The 16829-nt window shown below is 45.8% G+C and overlaps 1 pseudogene; it reads left to right on the top strand.

The window, feature by feature from the left end:
• The first annotated feature begins 887 nt into the window (after positions 1–887).
• LOC143538726 (putative disease resistance protein At1g50180) lies at positions 888–16042 on the top strand (annotated as a pseudogene).
• Positions 16043–16829: the final 787 nt, after the last annotated feature.

Here is a 16829-nt window from a genome sequence, read left to right as displayed (position 1 = left end):
TTTTTAGATCTCATTCTGACCTTTTACATGCGAACTGCCGCATCAGTCCTTTGTCCCTTGATTGTACTTCCGAGATCGATCTTTCTTAAGTCTTCCATAACTTTCTTCTTGATCGAGTTCTTTGATTCTTCTCGCTTCTTGATCAAATTCTTTTTGGATCTTTTAAACCGTGAACTCTTAATATAAACTGTTGGAATAATTATCAAGGAGCAAAGTGAATGAATTGTAGAACTAGACTTAAACAACCTGATACTGTATAACCAATAGAATTTGAAATACAAAAATATAGTAACATTAAAACACTAATATACATGAACCATCGGCGTCTTAGCCGTTCACACCCTAAACCATGTCACCGAACTAAGACCATTACTAAGTACATAATCATAAGTTTTGATTGTCACACCTAATAAACCAATATATCCTATGATTTTTTTTTGTGTTTAAAGTCTATTAGTTATTTATCTTTTAACTCGGGGGCTTTAATTTTTTAGCCCATTTGCGTGCTGTCTAGTCCCTCTAATTATGAAATGCAATTTTTACCATTAAACTTGAGTAGGCTGCAAATCCAAATAAACATGGATCTTTTATAAATTTTATTGATGGTCCCTCTAAGCTCTGAAGGGGTATGGATAGTTAATTAAAGGCCGATCTCGATTCAGTACACTAATTCAGCGAGAGGTGGCTGGCCCCAAACTAAGCTGACATTTCCTCTTCCACCTAATTAATATTCTAATCTTGAATGTTTTTTATTGTCTAAATTTATGTCATTCACATGCTTAATACTTGACCCGAATTACTGAGAAGATTAATATTTAAAATTGCTTCAGTGCAAGGTAGTCTTGGCCACCCAAACGAACTTAATTTTTCCTCTTGAAGAGAGAGAAATGGCTGTTGAAGCTGTTGTGTCTGTTGTGATACACACACTCAGAAACTTACTAACGGAGGAATCAAAAAGTTTTGAAAAGGTTAGAGACGAAGCACAAAAGGTTTTGGAGGAACTTAACCGTTTTAATGGTGAAGGGCTGGGGCAAAAAGAGCTAAGTAACAACGACCTGCAGTTTCTAGGCAACGTCTATCGTGTCAGGGACGCAATAGAATCTTTCGCCCTGGCGGAAACTTATTTAAGAAGGAAGGGTTATGTCAAGAAGCACAGTTTACTCATTGGAAATGAGTTCAAGCTTTGTAGGGATGTTGCAGATGAGATGCGTTATTCTGAGAACATATCCAGGCTCAAATCAGAGATGAACAGAATCAGAAAAGAAATTCAAAAATGGAAAGATGGTGAAGAGGTATGTACCCGCCTCAACACCGAACGAGGCGGGTCAACCCACAAGATATAGACAAGAGGCTTGAAATCAAGACATTATGAAGGCACAAAGCCAAAACCTATGCGCATGGCGCATATCACATATGCTCACGCATATCACATATGCTCATGCATCACATGCTCAGGCATCACATGCTCACGCATCACATATGCTCACGCATCACATATGCTCACGCATATCACGTCTGCGGGCGGCGCATCCGCGCGTGGCGCATATCACATGCTTGTGCATATCACATCTGCGCGTGAGAATAAAGAGAAGACCTCGCGCATCCTCAGGACAGGCGCGCATCACACGTGCACATAATCAACCTCGTCCTTATCCAAATCAGGATTAGGGCAACCTTGATTGTGCACGTCAGACAACCTTCCAGAAGGTATCTTTTTAAGGAATAAGAATATGCTGATGTTGACAGCTGCCAATGAAAGGTGGACAACTCAGCAAAACCCATGTGCTACCACGTGATTATAACCAATGAAAAAGCACCAGGTGTCCCTGAAGGAAACGTGGCGCAAAGCAATTGGAGGAGGCAAACAAGGCCCTAACTGGGTCTAAGCCCAATCATGGGAAACCCTAGCACTATAAATACAGCATCAACTCCACAAGGAGAGACACATCCAATCATCCAATCACATTTAACTACACAGTATTCAGCTATATTAAGCAATACTCTCCAAATTTCCTTACTCTGATATTATTATCTTCTCCTACAAACACTTATTCTCACACCGGAGGGTTACCCCAAAGAGGACCCCTCTGTCCCTTTCTGAGGGGTAAGTTTACGGTGCTGTTCATTTTGTAGGTGGAAGAACCCAGATCCAAGAGAACCATCGGTGAAATAGCATAATCACACCCGAGGAAAGTAGATCGTCTACCAGTGAGTCGATCCACGTTTCTTCATTGGCGCCATCCACTATTACAACGGCAACAAGATCTCATCAGATCTATAAAAAAACAAATTTTCACCATGGTTTCTGGTGCTCGTAACGTCGATCAAGTTCTGGAGGATATTGAACGTGAGGATGTTAATGAGGGACAGCAGTTTCTGAGGGGGCCGCGTGATTCTACACGCACCACCAGTAACCGTCCCTTCATCACAACTCCTCACGGCCAGACTGAAACTCCTCCAGACGATCACACGTTACAAAATCTGGCCGGCGCGAAACAAAAAGGACCAATGGGTCCAGAAGATGAAACCAATGACCCTAAAGAATGGCTCATAAACGAGCAACGACGTCTAATGGACAAGTACAATGAAATGGTCAAACAGAAAAAGTTAGCCGACTTAACACAAAGGCTAGCGTTTGACAAGCAAGCCATTCAATGAACAAAAGGGGCGCGCGCGCCGGAATAGGGTCACTCTGTTCACACTGAACACGCTGAGTTTAGTGATGAAGAAGTGCACAGCGTCAGGAAGACGCGAGATACTCATGCAGGAGGCTCACAGCTCCGCGCGCAAATGAACATGGCGCCTGGAGCCAGAGCAGATCTGGATCTGCACACACCATACAGCCCACCAGTGAGAGGGCAAGTGGATGTAACCACACCGTACAGGCCAGCCATCTTGGTGAAACATTCAAAATTCACTGAGCGCATCGCGAAGGCCCCCATCCAGCACAAGACCAAGATGCCAAGTGGTTTGGGCAAATATGATGGCACAACAGATCCATACGATTTCTTACAAGGTTTTTACAACACTGGAAACCTAGAAAGCTGGACGATGCCAACATGGTGTCACATGTTTGCTCGCTGCCTCACGGGCGCGGCGCGTGTTTGGTTTGAAAGCTTGCCTACTGGGCAAATCGATGGGTTCGAGGAACTATTGGAAAAGTTCCAAGCTCACTTCGTACAACAGCGCAGACACACGCGCGACCCTGATGACATCATGCACTGCGTGCGCAGGAATGATGAAACGATTGAAGACTACATCACTCGCTTCAATCAGGAGTTTCTGGCAATCGGAGGTATCACCGAGCAACTATTGCGCGTGGCCTTTATACAAGGCGCGCGCAGTGATCAACTCCATCGAGCTCTCGTGAGCAGAGATGGCATGCCCACCACTTGGGCCAAGCTAATGGAAGCATCGCGAGTCTTCGCGAGAAATGAAAAACAGATTGCCCAAGATAGGGCGAGAGAAAGAGGGCATCAAGCAGAGGCACCGCGCAGCAGTGAAAGAAGGGGCAAACAGAACACTGTATGGTCCAGGTTGCAGCCAACCAGTTTTTCTTCCGCATAAAAGCAGGCGCAACCAAGCTCACCCCAGCCCCAAAAAGACGTTCGTAATCGCGGGGAGGGTGACAAGAGGGAAGGCGGCAGAGATCCTAACAGACCTCTGCCAAGAATATGGACTCCCCTCACTAAAACACCTTCACAGGTGTTGAGCACTGAGAATGTCCAATTCAAAAGCCCCAAGCCACTACACTACAAGGGACCATCAAACAGTGGCAAGTACTGCGAGTTTCACAAGTCCACAGGACACAACACTGATGCATGCCATCACTTGAAGGATGCAATTGAAAAAGATGTGAAATCAGGCAAGCTGGCTCACTTGGTGAAAAACCCAAGACCAGAAAGTGAACAACCAGAAGGAGCCTCTGCCATCAAAAAGTACAAAAGAATCTGTGTAGCCGAGGGAGGAAGGCAAGGGCAAACGTCAAGAAAGAGAAGCGCGCAAATCCAAGGAGATTGGCGCGAGCAACAAGTAATCTTCCCAAGAATCAGGGGAGGCCCTTCTATCAGCAGTCCTCTTGTCATCACTACACACATTGCTCATTACGAAGTGTCAAAAGTCCTGGTGGACACTGGCAGCGAATCAGACATCATGTATGAGCAATGTTTCAGAAAACTGGATCCGGCAGACCAAGCAAGGCTTGAAATTGTGAATGCACCAATCTCTGGTGTTTCAAATGAAATCATTCATCCCCTGGATCAAATACAATTTGAGCTAACTATGGGGGATGAGAAACACAAGCGAGCCGAAGTTGTCAACTTCTTGGTCTTGCCCACCACTTCTTGCCACAATATGATCTTGGGTAGAGGAACGATTGCCCAATTTAACGCCATACCGTCGCCAGCGCACGGCGCGTTGGGGTTCCCAACACCGACAGGAGTAACTTTTGTATACCGAGATCATTTGTGTGCAGTGACAAATACTCCGCGGGAAGGGAGAATGAAACTTCCAATGGCAGACAACGCGCCAGAGGAATGGATTCTCAACCCAAAATTCCCAGAGCAGAAAATAACAATTGGCGCAACGATATCAGACGACACGAGGTTGAGAATGAAAAGATTGCTCACAGCATATATGTCGGTCTTTCCGTGGCAACACTCTGATATGACTGGGGTTCCGCGAGACCTGGCACAACATTCTCTCAACACGTTCAAGTCTGTAGAGCCAATTGCTCAAAAGAAGAGAGTCATGGGGGATGAGAAAGCGAGGGCCATGAATGAGCAGGTTGAGGATCTACTGCGCGCAAACATCATCCGCCCGATACGATACCAGACGTGGGTAGCCAATCCTGTGATGGTAAAGAAAAGTAACGAGTCGTGGAGGATGTGCATTGACTTCAAGGACCTCAACAAAGCGTGCCCAAAAGATTGTTACCCCCTCCCAAACATCGACGCAAAGGTGGACTCCGAGGCGCCATTCAAGCTCAAATGTTTCCTGGATGCCTACAAGGGCTATCACCAGATTCAAATGGCACCACAAGACGAGGACAAGACTGCCTTCAGAACCGACAAGGGTGTTTTTTGTTACACAAAAATGCCATTTGGTTTGAAGAATGCGGGCGCCACCTACCAAAGACTTATGGATGCCGTTTTCAGCGAGCAAATTGGAAGAAACCTAGAAGTCTATGTGGATGATTTGGTGATCAAAAGCAGGGAGGAAAAACAAATGCTCAAAGACATCGAAGAAACCCTTGAGCGCCTAAAGGAAGTTAACTTGAAGCTCAATCCGAGCAAATGCACTTTCGGCGTACAAGAGGGAAAATTTCTAGGTGTAATGGTCACCAAGGATGGTTTCAAGGTGAACCCAGAAAAGGTGGAGGCCATCCTTGACATGCCCTCGCCATCCACCATGAAAGAAGTCCAGAAGCTGAATGGTAGATTGGTATCAATCAACAGGTTCCTAGTGAACCATGCAAGCAAATCTACCCCATTTGTCAATACATTGAGAAACTGCTTAAAGAAAAGCCAGTTCAAATGGACTCCTGAGGCCGAGCAAGCTTTCAGTGAGATTAAAGAATGTTTGATAAATCTGCCCGCGCTCACGGCTCCACTTCCTGGTGAAACTTTGACATTGTACCTATCAGTAGGAGAGCGCGCCATCGGCGCAGTATTGTTGGTGGATCGCGAGGGAATCCAAACGCCAATATACTATGTGAGTCGGGTGCTGACAGATCCTGAGACGCGCGACTCCATCATGGAAAAGTTAGTTTTATCACTAACACACGCGTCGCGCAAGCTTCATAGATATTTCAATGGTCATCCTATTGAAGTTCTAACTGGTTACAACATCCAGCAAGTCTTGCGGCGCCCCGCGCTCTCGGGAAGGCTGACAAAATGGGCCCTGGAATTAGGTGAACACACGATCGCCTATAAGCCCCGTCCAGCAATAAAGGGGCAAGTTTTAGCTGATTTCATCGCAGAAATCCCCGAAGGAAGAGTTGAAGAGGCTCAGCGCGAGGTAGACCCTCCGCGAGCCAATGATGAAGAAAATGTTTGGAGATTGTTCACTGACGGAGCTTCAAACAACGAAGGGTCCGGCGCAGGTCTCAGGCTGGTGGATCCAGAGAATCATGAATATACTTATGCCATCAGGTTGGACTTCAAGAGCACCAACAATGAGGCTGAGTATGAAGCCCTGCTGGCTGGCCTGCGCATCGCGCAAAAATTCGGAGTTAAAAAGCTAGAGGCCCATGTTGATTCATACTTGGTAGCAGCACAGGTCAATGGCCTTTATGATGCCAAGGAGAACACCATGCCTCTATATCTAGAGCAGGCGAAAAAGCTCATCGAGCAATTTGACTGCTTCAGAATCATTCATATTCCGCGCAGTGAAAACAAATCTGCAGACGCGCTGAGTAAGATGGCATCAACCAGTTTCGATCACTTTGGCAAAGATGTCAGGGTAGAAGTAATGAGCAACCCGTCGGTGGTAGCGAAGTCTGTCCTTGTAACTCATACAACCCCTTCATCATAGATAACTCCAATAATGGAATTCTTGAAGGAGGGAAAGGTACCGGACGATCGCGCACAGGCGAGGAAGATAAGACACAAGTTGCAGAACTATGAACTCATTGATGGCACATTATATCGACGCTCTTATCTTGGGCCGCTCATGAAATGCCTAGATGCTGAGGAAGCAAGCTATGTGATCAGAGAGATACACGAAGGAATCTGTGGAATACATGCTGGCCCGCGCATGGTGGTTGCCAAGGCAATGAGCGCAGGTTACTATTGGCCAGGCATGTACTTGGACGCTCTAAAAGAGATCCAAAAATGAAAAGCATGATGCGCCAAACACCATGCGGCCAAAGAACAACTTGATTCCAGTGACCTCCGCATGGCCTTTCCACAAATGGGCAATCGACATTGTGGGTCCCCTTCCGCAAGCGCAAGGGCGAGTAAAATTTTTGGTAGTGGCAGTAGACTATTTCACAAAATGGGTTGAAGCCAAGCCACTAGCAAAAATCACAGCCGAAGCGATGAAGCAGTTTATCTGGAGCCACATCATATGCCGTTTTGGCTTGCCCATGGAAATTGTGAGCGATAATGGCAAGCAATTCACTGACAAGAAGATATCCAGCTGGCACAAGGAGATGCGCATCAACCAAATTTTCACTTCAGTTTACCACCCTCAGGGGAATGGCCAAGTGGAACGCGCTAACCAAAGCTTGCTGAATGGGCTGAAGAAAAGGTTGGAGGGAGAATCCCATTCTTGGGTCGAAGAGCTACCTAATGTCCTGTGGGCACACAGGATATTAAGCAAAACCAGCAATGGCGAATCCCCGTTCAGCCTAACCTATGGAACAGAGGCAATGATTCCAGTAGAAATTGGATGCCCATCCCATAGAGTGCTCATGATGAGCAAGATTGATAACGAGCGCGAAAGAAGGTTGGATCTCAACTTACTTGAAGGGCGCAGAGAGGCGGCTATCATCAGTGAAGCCAAATACAAGAAAAAACTGGAAAAATATTACAACCAGCGCGTGAAAGAATGCCATTTCAAGAAAAATGATTTTGTCCTTCGAAACAATGAAGCTAGCCGCGCGATACCCCCAGGAAAAATGTCCCCCAATTGGGAGGGACCTTATCAAGTCTTGGAAGAATTGGGAAAAGGCGCATACGCCTTAAAAGATTTGAATGGAAAGAAGATCCCGCGCGCATGGAACGCAGCACAGCTTAGAAAATGTTTCATGTAAAAATTGTCAAATTTGTAATCAAGGCTCTTTAAGCCATTATGAATAATGACACGCTCTATCTTCTCTTAATGTGGATTCTATTACCTTTTTCATACATGTTTCACACTTCCCTTTATTAATTTTGAGCAATATGACAACATTGTATTGACATCAAAACAAAATAAAACGAAGTAAAACATACATGCGCAAAGGCGTTAACGAGTCTTAACTCTAAAACGTCAGGGCCTTAGCCCAAAATTATGAGCCTTAGCTCAGGGCCTTAGCCCAATAATGTGAGCCTTAGTTCAAATCATTCACAACATCCATCCTACATGCTGCGCAGCCTGACCATAAAAATACCTTAACACAACTAAGGCAAAGCAAATGCCAAAACATAGTTGTTAAGGTCTCAGGTCGAGGTCGCGCAAAAAATTGTAATGGATATCTGAGTAACACATATTGACACGTAAAGGCTAAAAAACTCATAATTCCATATAATAAATGCGCGATAACGTCGCGCAAAAGAGGAATAATGAAAACGCCAAGGCACGTGTCAACATAATCAAGATATGGCAAAATCACTTACAATATGACAAGGATTAAGTATAATAATTTCCTTACAACCTTGTTCTTATTTCAACGTGCAAGCATATCTTATATTCAACAAGCAAACATGCAATATAAAGAGATGAATGGGGAATGCGCAAGTTGCGAAGAAGGGAAAAACAAAAATTTCATTCCAAAGCATTGAAATTTACAAGTTTACAAGATGAGATACAAACTACAAATAAAAATAAAAAACATGAAGGGCTTCTCAAGTCTCCACGTTGACGTCAGCCTCTTCATCATCCTCATCACCGCCCTCAGCATCTGGCGCAGCCTGCTCCTCGTCATCTCCAAACTGACCATAGTCAAGTTGTTCATCCTGAATGGAGTCTTCTATCACAGTAGTGTCAGGAGCGGATCCTTTGGCCACGCCAGAGCCGCTAGCAGGGGCAGCATTCCCCGCGCCATCATCGCCGCCACCAGCCCCTTCGCACTCGTCAAGTAATTTCTTTAGCGCGCCGAGGTCGGGCTGGTCAGCAAGCGCGGATATCTGCAAATCATATGGAAAAATATGAGTACAAAAAAGACTTGAAAAATAAGTCAAGGCAATATCATTAAGGTTAAAATACATGCCCAAGGATGGGAATGGGAGTATTCAAATACTTCTCCCCCATCGCGGCCATGTCCGCGCAGGCAACGTCGCTCTGATAAGGGTAGTCGGATGGGTTCTTCTTCAGCATCCCATATTCATAGCCATCCTTAAACCCTTTAGCTCGACCCACCAAGCGCGCGGCAGCGTTGCAATCCATCACAAGGGCCTGAAACTCGTCTGAATATTTCATCGCGTAAGCGCAACGAGTCACACCCTGTGAGATTAGCCATTGGCGATCCTGCGCGAGGGAAGCAACAGACGTCTCGAGGGAAGGAATCTGAGAGTTTAACAACTCAACAGTTTCCTTACTCTGTTTCAGCTCCTCTTTGTCGGACGCTGCTGCCGCCAGGACTTCTTCCTTTTCCGCTCGCGCAAGCTCGAGCGCTTCCTGGCTAGACGCTGCCGTCGCCAAGGCTTCATCCTTTTCGGCCTGCGCGGCCGCCAGCTCCTTCTTCAGGCGCGCAACCTCACTCTCCAGTGATGATTTTTCAGTTATAGACTGGACAAGAGCTTGGTCACGCGCCTCCGCGTCCAGCTCCAAGTCGCGCGCTCTACGCGCGTACTTGGCCGCGTCCGCCTCCGCCGCCTGTAGCTTCTCCCGCGCAGCCTGAAGCTCATGCCCGCGCTTCACGAAGGCGCTGTTGGCACTTGCTCTGTTCTCGCTGAGCTCTGCTTGGAGCTTCTCAGCTCTCTCTCGAGCATCAGAAAGATGCCAAGCAGACACTTAGCCTCTTGCTTGGCTTCCGCAAGAGCATCACGTACCTTTACGTAATCATAGCGAAGCTCTTGGGAGGCAGCAAAGAAGGCCGACCCAGCAAACAGATGATCGTTGAGCAAGTCATCGCGAGCGCGGTACTCCTGGAACCTCCTTTCAGCTGGAGGCACAGAATGAGCCCAGAATTCCGCACACACACCCATGGACTGAAATGTGCTGTCCTCAGTAATATTCCATCTCGGGCGGTAAATGTGATCGGATTCCTGCAAAAACAATGTAATTATCTAAGTCAACAAAACACTAAGATGGAAGTCCGTGCAGCGGAGCAAAAACAATCCTATACCTGCGGGGATGAAGCAGAAAAGTCAGCGTCAGCCCCACGAGAAGGCTCCGCCGAGAAACCTCGTGGCGCCGCAGGGCTGGCGCGGCCGCCGTCGGAGTCTTCAACTTCAAACTCCTCATCCTCCTCGGAGACAGGCCTTTTCTCCTGCGACCTAGAATCAAAATCAGTCTCGCGAGGAGGGCTGTGCGCAGGAGGAGGTGAGGGAGGTCTCGACGCCGCCAGATCGGCGCGTAAAACGGCCTCCTGCTCCTTAGTAATCCCGATGAAGGGAGATTCATCGCTTGCAGGAGCAGGAGCAGAGCCAACGGCGCTGGCACCGGCGCCAGGAGTACCGCCGGCAGCTTGTACGCCAGCTACGACTTCTATGAAAAAATCAACAACAAGAAATGGTTCATGACTTGATCTAAAAGAAAAAAGTCAGAAAATAAAAGCACAATACGTACCTTGGCGCAACTCCGTTCGCGAGGCAAACATCGCCATGAAGTCCATTCTACCCTTTTTCGAGGGTAAAACAGGGGACTTCGAAGCGACCTCCGGCGCAGCCTCGGCATCTTGTTGCGCTTGAGGTTGATCCACCAAGGTCGCCGGCTATACAAACATTTGAGTGAGCGAAGATTCATCAGTAATTCTATCAGAATCGCGCTCAAAGAACAGTAAAAGATAAGCAAAGGATAAGCAAAGTATACCTGTCGAAGGCGCAACGCCGCTTCCCTTTCCACCGCGCGAAGGGAGGAGGTAGTAGCACCATACCTCGTGTGGACAGGAGGTCTGCCCACTTTTTGAGGCAGGGAAGACAAGGAAAACTTGGGGGGAAATTCCTGGGTTTTCTCAAATCCCCTCGCCTGAGTAGGAGGATCCTGAGCAACAGGGGCAACATCTTTCTTCTGTTTCTTACTGGCTCCTGCGCCAGTTTTCCCCTTAGCTTTACGCTTTAGTTGGGGCGCCTCCTCCTCCTCCTCCTCTTCCGCGAGCTCCAGCTCGTAGTTCTCAAGCGCGTCTACAATACGTGCAAAAGAAGTGTTAGCCAAATTTGGTATTATAAAGGCAAATGTATAAGTACAAAGGATTACCAGGCGCATCGCTGTCAAAGAGAAATCCCAGATCAACAGGGATGAACATGTCATCGAAGCGATCGGGAAAACCAACCTCCCCAGCGCCCAGCGCGACGGAGCCACCCTCCATATGCTCATCATAGGCGGCGTGGACATACTCCTTGCTGACTGCACAAAACAAGTCAAATGATATCAGCAAAAAGATAAGTATTCGCGCAGAAGTAATGCAATGGGATTAACTTACACAAGCCGTCAACTTGGATAACGGGCTCAGTCGCGCTGTCAGACCACCTCCTGCTCATACCGACCCCCACCAGCGCCTCCTCACAAATTTTCTTGGCGGGGGATGGTTCGGCGGTCAACTTTTTAACCCAGGCGCCAGTTGGGTTCTTGAAGACACCGACATCCGCAGGCGCAGAAGAGATCGCGCGCATGGTCATGCGGATGGGGATCACACCAGCCCTGATGTAAAAAAACCTCTCAGACCAGTCATGAAGGCTCTTGAATGAAACAGTGGAGCACTTGACCTTCTGACTGCGAGGAATAAATGAGAACCAAGAATCTTGGATCTTGGGCTTATAAAAAAACTGAAAGCGCCGAGGGGTGGGCTCCTCGCGCTGAGATTTGCACATGAACTCAAAATTAGTCATGCGCACGAGTCCAAACGGATGGACTTGGGATATATGAATCCCATAAAACCTAAGCACAGCACCCACAAACCTTGTCATCGGAAGACGAAGGTTGCAATGGGTGAAAAAATGGCAGTAAAGGGATATATGACCGGTAGGCGGGTCCGCCGCCGTTTGCCCGGCCCCAGGCAACATGCAGCCAAACTCAGGGAGAAAACCCTGAGAGGCGATAAGGCTGTCAAGATCGGCCTGCCTCAGTTTGCAGGGGATCTCATCCCACTTCTTCACTGCCTTGGTCCTCCCCACCTCCTCCGATGAGGCCTCAGCAGCCCTCTTCCCCTTGCCGGTCTTCTTCAACGTCGACATTACTAACGATTTAACACGGCGATGGATAGGGGAGATTGTGTTGTCTGAGCTATCAGACATACAACTGTAAAAACGAACGGAGGATGCCTCTAAAAGAACAGAGATCTGGAAGCAGAACAAAGGCAATCGGAATAGAATGAAAAGAAAAAGCTCTGAATAAACAAGAAGATGAAGAATAAAAACTATCAAGGGCTTGCTTTTATAGGCCCAGGAGAGAGAAATTTTGGTATTGATCGGAATTCACGCGCCCCCACTCGCAGGTGTAAGCCAACGCGAGCGCGACACGTGTCCCTCACACTGTGTGAGGGGACACGAAAAGAAACAACACAGGTGCAGCCAGAGTTCACGCGCCACCACTCGCAGGAACGGACCAACGCGAGCGCGACACGTGTCCCTGACACTATGTGAGGGGACACGAAAGGCAACTGTAGCACCTCGAGCACACGAAAGGTCTGACACGTCTCCATCACTGACGCATGTCAGCAACAACCAACCACGTACAGGGACGATTCGTTTTCAACCAAAAGGATAGAATTTCGCGCAACGATGAATAATAAGAAGAAAAAGACAAAACCCTATTCAAAAAGCAAACTATTAAGTCTAATGTCTATCTTACCTCGCACGCGCGAGACAAGACACACATTAGACTGGGGGGGCTTGAAGAGGTATGTACCCGCCTCAACACCGAGCGAGGCGGGTCAACCCACAAGATATAGACAAGAGGCTTGAAATCAAGACATTATGAAGGCACAAAGCCAAAACCTATGCGCATGGCGTATATCACATATGCTCACGCATATCACATATGCTCATGCATCACATGCTCAGGCATCACATATGCTCACGCATCACATATGCTCACGCATATCACGTCTGCGGGTGGCGCATCCGCGCGTGGCGCATATCACATGCTTGTGCATATCACATCTGCGCGTGAGAATAAAGAGAAGACCTCGCGCATCCTCAGGACAGGCGCGCATCACACGTGCACATAATCAACCTCGTCCTTATCCAAATCAAAATTAGGGCAACCTTGATTGTGCACGTCAGACAACCTTCCAGAAGGTATCTTTTTAAGGAATAAGAATATGCTGATGTTGACAGCTGCCAATCAAAGGTGGACAACTCAGCAAAACCCATGTGCTACCACGTGATTATAACCAATGAAAAAGCACCAGGTGTCCCTGAAGGACACGTGGCGCAAAGCAATTGGAGGAGGCAAACAAGGCCCTAACTGGGTCTAAGCCCAATCATGGGAAACCCTAGCACTATAAATACAGCATCAACTCCACAAGGAGAGACACATCCAATCATCCAATCACATTTAACTACACGGTATTCAGCTATATTAAGCAATACTCTCCAAATTTCCTTACTCTGATATTATTATCTTCTCCTACAAACACTTATTCTCACACCGGAGGGTTACCCCAAAGAGGACCCCTCTGTCCCTTTCTGAGGGGTAAGTTTACGGTGCTGTTCATTTTGTAGGTGGAAGAACCCAGATCCAAGAGAACCATCGGTGAAATAGCATAATCACACCCGAGGAAAGTAGATCGTCTACCAGTGAGTCGATCCACGTTTCTTCAGATGGAAACCACGGCAATGCATCAGTTCAGGAGCAACAACAGGGTCCTCATTTAACGCGTCTGCGTGGACAGCCATGGCAAGAGAGTGATGCTTATTATACCCCAAAGAATGAAAAGTCCATCTTTAAGAAAGATGTGGATAAGTTGCAGAACCAGTTGACCAGCAGTAACAAACCACTTCAAATCTTCTCAGTTTTTGGAGATGTTGGCGTTGGGAAAGCGGATCATGTCAAGGAAATCTACAGCAAGCTGGTGGACAAGTTTCAATGCAGTACCCTAGTATTCATTGACCCAACGTGGTCAGCTAGTCAACTTATGAAGGTTATACTGCGAAATGTGACCGGCTTGAAAGCTAAAGAGAAACTTCTAGATGATGTGCTGAGAGAGAGACTGTATGGTTCCTTAGAGGGTCGACAGTACCTGATCGTCATCATTGATATCAATCGTCGTGAGCTCTTAGATGACCTAAGAAGTGCCTTACCAGATGCATGCAATGGAAGTAGGGTGATGATAACTACCTCCAACAAAGAAGCGGCTTCATTTGCAGATGAATCAAACCGTTATCACTTCAAGCATCTAGACATGGAGCAAGGCCTCAGGTTATTCATTAAGAAGACATGGGGTGTTAAAAGAAGTCCATTCTCATCCGAAAGCATGGAGGATTTGAAAAACATAATAGCATAAAGCTGCCATGGAACGCCCCTGAGGATTGAGTTGCTTGCTAGTTTGCTATCAACAAGGGGGAAGATTGCTGATTTGCAATCGAAAACGGGGGGGGGGGGGATCTACAAAGAATGGTTAGAGATTTTCGAGCAGCTCGATGTTGCTACCAAATCCCCATCATTTGATGTTTTAGTCTTCTGTTGTAACCATGTTTCAGTGCATTTGAAGCTCTGTCTTCTTTATTTGACAATCTTTGGAAAAGGATTTGATATACCTGTGAGAAGGTTGTATCGCCTGTGGGTTGCCGAGGGATTTGTGAAGCCGTCCAGATGGATTATTCAAGAAGACATAGCAGAGTGTTACCTGGAAGAACTTGTGAAGATAAACATGGTGGAGATCACAAAAAGGAGATCCGATGAGTCTATCAAAAAATGCCGACTGATTGGAGCCCTACATGACGTCTTGTTGCCAATGGCCTTAAAAATAGGCCTCTTTCACCTCCACCAAAAGTCTGATGAACATTCGAACGCAACAGAAGCACATCAATTTGAAATTCGTCGGGTGGTTGAATACACCAATATCAAGGACAGTTCCGATACCAAAATATTCAAGAATATTCAGTCCTTCATATCATTCAATGGCCGAAAGAAAGATATCCCTGCAGAAGAAATGAGAAGATTTTTAAAAAGTATCACTCGAGGTAGAGGATTTGGATTCCTCAGGGTGCTCGATTTAGAGGGTGTTTATCGACCACGGTAACCAGAGAATCTGGGGAACCTATTTCATTTGAGGTATTTAGGGTTGAGATGGACTTTCTTGGACACTCTTCCTTCTTCACTTGGTGGCCTCCTCTACCTTGAAACACTAGACATAAAGCACACACGTATCACTACTCTCCCAAGTTCCATATGGAACATGAAGCATCTCCATCATCTTTGTTTAAACGGGGCTCGTCTAGATCACATATCTAATCATTCAACCATTCATAGAGGTCCAAGCCAGCTCCAGACTCTATGGGGTTTGTTTGTAGATGAGAAGATTGCAAGAAAGATTGGTTCGACTTTGATGAGAATGACTAATCTTCGGAAACTTGATATAACAAGACAGTCGTCATCCACGATAACAACAACAATGGCCACCACAACAACAAATACCACCAGCACCACGACAACAACCTACGATCTGTTCGGGTCATGGATATTGTCGTTGGTCAGCCTTCAATCATTGAGATTAAGGTCCAAGGACAAAATGGGTAAGCCTTCGGTGCTCATCATTAAACCTTTGTCACGTCTCGAGAATCTCTCTCAGCTGTACTTACTAGGACATTTACGTGAGTCTCTTTCTTGGTATCAGATCCCACCTGGACTCAAAGTCCTAACTTTATCTGTCTCACGGCTAGGCGAAGATCCCATGCCAACACTATCTAAGTTGCCGAACCTGATGGTCCTCAGGCTTCTAGCTGCTTCTTATGTGGGGGAAGAAATGCATTGTCCTAAAAATGGGTTCCCTGCGCTTGGAGTTCTTAAACTATGGAAACTGGAAAATCTTAGATTATTGGCCGTGGGTGAAGGAACATTGCAGAACCTCCAAACCATGGAAATCAGGTGCTGTAGAAATCTAAAGAGGCTTCCTTTATCCTTACTACGGGTCAAAAGTTTTGACAACTTGATCCTGACAAACATGCCAAAAGAATTTGTTTCTGCCGCTAGATATCTAACGTTGCAGCACACGAAGATTGTGGTAAACGAATAGGACTTCTGAACTGTGTAGCATCTAACGTTGCAGCACACGAAGATTGTGGTAAACGAATAGGCCAAGTTATCTAAGTTATTAGTTCTCAGATTTTTAAATTGTATTCATTCTATACTATTCTTATCTAAATTAAGAGGTTAATGGTAGTTAATATATATTGGTCCTGTTACTATCATTTAAAAGTTGTTAATTTCATTGATCTATGTATCATCATTTAATATGAGTTATAATCTCTGATCATCTAGTTGTGTTAATCCTTCAATGCATCAATTATAAATGGCTTATATTATGTTGTGTCCAATTATATTTCTCTTAATAGAAGTTTCTGGACAAGATTGTTTGTGAAAGCGTAAAGTGTTTTAAATCAAACTAGACGGGTGCCCGCGCGATGCACGGGGAACACATACCGTTGATGTTGATAATGGTTTGGTTTCAATTTTTAACGATTCTGTTTTGGTTTTCGATAACCAAAAACCGTTACTAATGGTTTAATTTAAAAACCATCGAAACCAGATGGCAAACACCGCTATTAAATGTTATTTTTTTTAAACAAAAAAAAAACTAAAGCAATATCATACTCAAATTAAAGAAAATAAAATACTCGTTTTTATGGTGCCAGATTTTTAAAAAAATAATAGCGTATGAAAAAATTATAACCGTTTAAAAGTCGTGGGTGAAAGTTGGTTAAATGTGAAATTAAAAAGAATATATAGTCAAAAGTTAAAGGGCTAATGTTGTAACTAATGCTAAAATTTACAAAAGCTAATTAAAGTTTAAGGGTTAAGAT

Source organism: Bidens hawaiensis, unplaced genomic scaffold (genome assembly GCF_021521415.1).
Source record: "Bidens hawaiensis isolate Kalapana, Puna unplaced genomic scaffold, B.hawaiensis_p1.1 tig00011691_1, whole genome shotgun sequence".
NCBI lineage: Eukaryota > Viridiplantae > Streptophyta > Magnoliopsida > Asterales > Asteraceae > Bidens > Bidens hawaiensis.
Note: the sequence above shows the minus strand (reverse complement) of the source record. Positions and strands in the feature narration are given on the sequence as shown.